The sequence below is a fragment of the Triticum dicoccoides genome, chromosome 3A (assembly GCF_002162155.2).
Source record: "Triticum dicoccoides isolate Atlit2015 ecotype Zavitan chromosome 3A, WEW_v2.0, whole genome shotgun sequence".
Taxonomy (NCBI): domain Eukaryota; kingdom Viridiplantae; phylum Streptophyta; class Magnoliopsida; order Poales; family Poaceae; genus Triticum; species Triticum dicoccoides.
The window spans coordinates 666,167,883-666,173,743 of NC_041384.1; positions in this window are offsets into that span (position 1 = coordinate 666,167,883).

Below are 5,861 nucleotides of genomic sequence, written 5' to 3' on the forward strand. Positions count from 1 at the left end.
ACGCCCGATGCCGCCTCTGTCGGCGTGCTCGCCGTGCCCGCTCACGCCCGCCCGCTCCTCGACGCGCCCGGGGCGCGCCCCGCAACCGCCGCCCGCACGTCCGGCGGCCCCTGCTTGCTGCTGTGCGCCCCTCCTCCCGCATGCGCTACTGCTGTTGTTCGCCGGCCGCGCTCAGCGCATGGCCTCGCTCCCCGGCCCCTACAGCCACACGCGTCGCTGCCTCTTCTCCTGCATGCCGGCGAACCGTCGTGCCGGCCGCTTCCGCCGCTACCTCCCGCGACCCCAGCCCAGCGCACCTCGCCGCAGCCCCCGGCACCCCAGCGCCTCCTTTGGCTCGGGCAGGCGCCCAAACGGGCTGACGCCCGCAGCGCCCCTGCGCCTGAATCGTCCAGCGCCCATTTGGCCCTATGGGCCACTGACTAGGGGGTCCCACCCCCCCAAACATTAAAAAAAGATATATAAAAAAGAATTAAAATAAAAATATTATTTAATCAATTAATTAACTAAATAATTAACTTAATTAATTCTATTTAAATTAACTAATTAAGGTTAATTTACTTGATAACTAATTAACCTAACTAACTATTGTTAATTAGCTAAACAGTCCCTGACAGGTGGGACCCACCTGTCAGGTTGACCGGGTCAACGGTCAACGTTGACTGCTGACGTCATGCTGACGTCAGCAAGCACTATTCTGGATAATGTTAATTTAATTAATAATTAATAAATTAGAAAATGATTTAAAACTTAAAAAATTAATATAAATTAAACCGTAGCTCAGATGAAAATACTTTCTACATGAAAGTTGCTCAGAACGACGAGACGAATCCGGATACGCAGCCCGTTTGTCCGCCACACATCCCTAGCATAGTGAACACGCAACTTTCCCCCTCTGATTCGTTTGTCTGAAAACGCGAAACACCGGGGATATTTTCCCGGATGTTTCCCCCCTTCACCGGTACCACCTCATACCGCGTTAGGGCACCCCTAGCACCGCTACTTTTCTTGTCATGCATCACTATGCATCTGTTTGCAATATATTCATTGTTTCTTCCCCCTCTTCTCTCCGATAGACTACGAGACCGACGCCGCTGCTACCCAGTACGACTACGGTGTTGACGACCCCTCTCTCTTGCCAGAGCAACCAGGCAAGCCCCCCTGATCACCAGATATCGCCTACTCTCCTCTATACTACTTGCATTAGAGTAGTGTAGCATGTTACTGCTTTTCGTTAATCCTATTCTGTTGCATAGCCTATCATTGTTCTACAACTGTTGATACCTTACTTACAATCCTAAATGCTTAGTATAGGATGCTAATTTACCATCAGTGGCCCTACATTCTTGTCCGTCCGCCATGCTATACTACTGGGCCGTGATCACTTCGGGAGGTGATCACGGGCATATGTTATATACTTATACGGTTACATTACTTATGATACTGTTCGGAGATGGGGGTTGAAGGGGCAGGTGGCTCCATCCCGGTAGAGGTGGCCTGGGTTCCCGACAGCCCCCGACTGTAACTTTGTGGCGGAGCGACAGGGTAGGTTGAGACCACCTAGGAGAGAGGTGGGCCTGGCCCTGGTCGGCGTTCGCGGTTACTTCAAAATAACATGCTTAACGAGATCTGGGTATTTGATCTGAGTCTGGCTACTGGCCTATACGCACTAACCATATACGCGGGGACAGTTATAAGCACTCGACGTCGTGGTATCAGCCGAAGCCTTCGTGACATCAGCGACTGAGCGGCGCGCGCCGGGTTGGACTGGAACGCCTACTCTTGTATAAGGGAGGCTAGGTCTGCTCACCGGCCGCGTACGCAACATGCAGGTGTGCAATGGGCGATGGGCCCAGACCCCTGCGCCATAGGATTTAGACCGACGTGCTGACCTCTCTGTTGTGCCTAGGTAGGGCTGCGACGTGTTGATCTTCCGAGGCCGGGCATGACCCAGAAAAGTGTGTCCGGACAAAGGGGATCAAGCGTGTTGGGAAATGTGGTGCACCCCTACAGGGAAGTTGATCTATTTGAATAGTCGTGTCCCTCGGTAAAAGGATGACTCGGAGTTGTACCTTGACCTTATGACAACTAGAACCGGATACTTAATAAAACACACCCTTCCAAGTGCCAGATACAACCGGTGATTGCTCTCTCACAGGGCGACGAGGGGAGGATCATCGGTTAGGATTATGCTATGCGATGATACTTGGTGAACTTACCATCTACTCTCTTCTCCTGCTGCAAGATGGAGGTTACCAGAAGCGTAGTCTTCGATAGGACTAGCTATCCCCCTCTTATTCCGGCATTTTGCAGTTCGGTCCACATATGATAGCCTTCTCCATTTGATACCAATGCATGCATATGTAGTGTAGCTCCTTGCTTGCGAGTACTTTGGATGAGTACCGACGGTTGCTTTGCTCCCCCTTTTCCCCCTTTCTATACTCGATTGCTGCGACCAGACGATGGAGCCCAGGAGCCAGACGCCACCGTCGACGACGACTCCTACTACACTAGAGGTGTCTACTACTACGTGCAGCCCGCTGACGATGACTAGGAGTAGTTTAGGAGGATCCCAGGCAGGAGGCCTGCGCCTCTTTCGATCTGTATCCTAGTTTGTGCTAGCCTTCTTAAGGAAAACTTGTTTAACTTATGTCTGTACTCAGATATTGTTGCTTCCGCTAACTCGTCTATGATCGAGCTCTTGTATTCGAGCCCTCGAGGCCCCTGGCTTGTAATATGATGCTTGTATGACTTATTTTATTTGTAGAGTTGTGTTGTGATATCTTCCCGTGAGTCCCTGATCTTGATCATACACGTTTGCGTGTATGATTAGTGTACGATTGAATCGGGGGCATCACAACCACCCCATCATACCACATCATAATCATCTCAATAGCATGTTGGCACGCAAGGTAAACCATTATAACTCATAGCTAATCAAGCATGTGTAGGATCGAAAGTATGTCTAGAGGGGGGGATTAGACTACTTGACCAAATAAAAATCTAGCCTTTTCCCAATTTTCGTTCTTGGCAGATTTTAGCTATCTTAGCACAAGTCAAGCAATCTCCACACAATTCAAGCAAGCATGCAAAAGAGTATATGAGCAGCGGAAAGTAAAGCATGCAACTTGCAAGAATGTAAAGGGAAGGGTTTGGAGGATTCAAACGCAATTGGAGACACAGATGTTTTTCTCGTGGTTCTGATAGGTGGTGCTATCGTACATCCACATTGATGGAGACTTCAACCCATGGAGGGTAATGGTTGCGCGAGCCCACGGAGGGCTCCACCCACGAAGGGTCCACAAAGAAGCAACCTTGTCTATTCCATCATGGCCGTCGCCCACGAAGGACTTGCCTCACTAGCGGTAGATCTTCATGAAGTAGGCGATCTCCTTGCCCTTACAAACTCCTTGGTTCAACTCCACAATCTTGTCGGAGGCTCCCAAGTGACACCTAGCCAATCTAGGAGACACCACTCTCCAAGAAGTAACAAATGGTGTGTTGATGATGAACTCCTTGCTCTTGTGCTTCAAATGATAGTCTCCCCAACACTCAACTCTCTCTCACAGGATTTGGATTTGGTGGAAAGAAGATTTGAGTGGAAAGCAACTTGGGGAAGGCTAGAGATCAAGATTCATATGGTTGGAATGGAATATCTTGACCTCAACACAAGTGTAGGTGGTTCTCTCTCAGAAAATGTGTATTGGAAGTGTAGGTATGTTCTCATGGCTCTCTCTACGAATGAAGAGTGGGTGGAGGGGTATATATAGCCTCCACACAGAATCTAACTGTTACACACAATTTGCCAAACTCGGTGGGACCGAATGGTTAAACTCGGTCGGACCGATTCAGCAAACCTAGTGACCGTTAGGATTTTCGGTGGGACTGAGATGCAACTCGGTAGGACCGATATGGTTAGGGTTAGGGCATAACATAATCTCGGTGTGACCGATTACACAAACTCGGTAGGACCAATTTTGGTAATAAGCTAACCAGAGAGTTGGTCAGGTAAACTCGATGGGACCAATTCGCTCATCTCGGTGAGACCGAAATGTTACAAAAGGGAAACAGAGAGTTTACATTGCAATCTCGGTGGGACCGATCGCTCATCTCGGTAAGACCAAAACGTTATGAAGGGAAACAGAGAGATTACAATCCCATCTCGGTGAGACCGAGATCCCTATCGGTGAGACCGATTTGCCTAGGGTTTGTGGCAGTGGCTATGACATTTGAAACTCAGTGGCGCCGGATAGAAAGAATCGGTGGGGCCGAGTTTGACTTTTGGTTTAGGTCATTTTGTATGTGGGAAGGTAGTTGAGGATTTTGGAGCATATCACTAAGCACTTTGAGCAAGCAAGCCATTAAGCAACACCTCATCCCTCCTTGATAGTATTGACTTTTCCTATAGACTCAATGTGATCTTGGATCACTAAAATATAAAATGTAGAGTCTTGATCTTGAAGCTTGAGCCAAACTTTTTGTCCTTAGAATTTTGAGGGATCCACTTTCCTCATCCATGCCATGCCATTCATTGAACTTTTCCTAAAATATTAATCTTGGAATAATGTTAGCTCAATGAGCTATATGTTGTTAGGAATTACCAAAACCACCCAGGGATAGTTGCACTTTCAATCTCCCCCTTTTTGGTAATTGATGACAACATATAGATCAAAGCTTCGACAAATGATAATAAGAGTGAAAGATATTGTCGCTTTGAGAAGTATGTGAAAAGCAAGAGCTCCCCCTAAATTGTGCATATCTTAAGATTTGCTTTGGAATGCAAATGCACAATGAGTTAGGATCATGGGTTACTCTTCCATGTCACATACATCTTGGTGGAGCGCTCAAAATGATAAGAATTAAATACATGCACTCATCACCAAGCAAAGTGAATGATCATATAAGGATAAGTAAGATAATATCATCTAACAAGCATAAGTGTAGCGTATGATCAACCACATGATCATCAACGTCTCACAGATAATAGCATAGTATCTCAAGCAATCAAAAGCAACCAAAGTTCAACCACCAAAGCAAGAGAGAATAAAAAGCAACACTCTCTCTTGAAGCCTATGATCTATACATGTTTCTCCCCTTTGGCAACAAGTTACCAAAAAGTTCATAGAAAATGCATAGCACTAAAACGTCTCTCGGGCTTGGTCTTCAGGTGGTGGTGTCCGGAGAACTCCAAGAACGAAGGCTTCAGTCGAAGTAGATGGAGCTGCTGGGGTAGGTGCTAGAGCTGGTGGCACTGAAGCTGTAGCTGGTGCAGATGAAGTGGCTCTGGTGTCTGGTACTGGCACTGCAGTTGATCTCTGAGCTCGAGGCACTCTGGCAAATGCATCAGTGGTTGTTCTGCCCTTCCTCTCCTGCATATCATCCTGTAGCTGCTCCACAACAGACTGAATCTCAGTTACCTTCACATCCAAGTCTTAGAATTTTTGCTCCACGATTCTTTCCAAGCTCTCCTGGTTTTGAGTCAGGGTGGCCAGTCCGTTCTCGATGCAATCAGGTAGCCAAGCTGATCTTGCTTGCTCTTCAGGAAGTACTCAGATGCCTCCTCTTGAGTTGGCATCTTGGCAGCCTTCTCTTTCTTTGCTTCTCCTTCTTCTCTTGAGCTTGTACTGATGATGGTTCATTCTCATTCATCACGACTTGATTGTCCTTGAAGTCTGGATAGATAGGCAAGTGTTCCTTATCCAACAAGTATGTGCATGTGCCCATCTTTGAGTTTATCAACTCCTAGATTTGTGGGGCATATCCACAACTACTTTTCTGGTCCGCTGCAGTCCTCTTGATAGTCTCAACTATAAGGCTCATGACCTTGAACTTCTGTGGCACATCAAATATATGTAGCAAGTTAA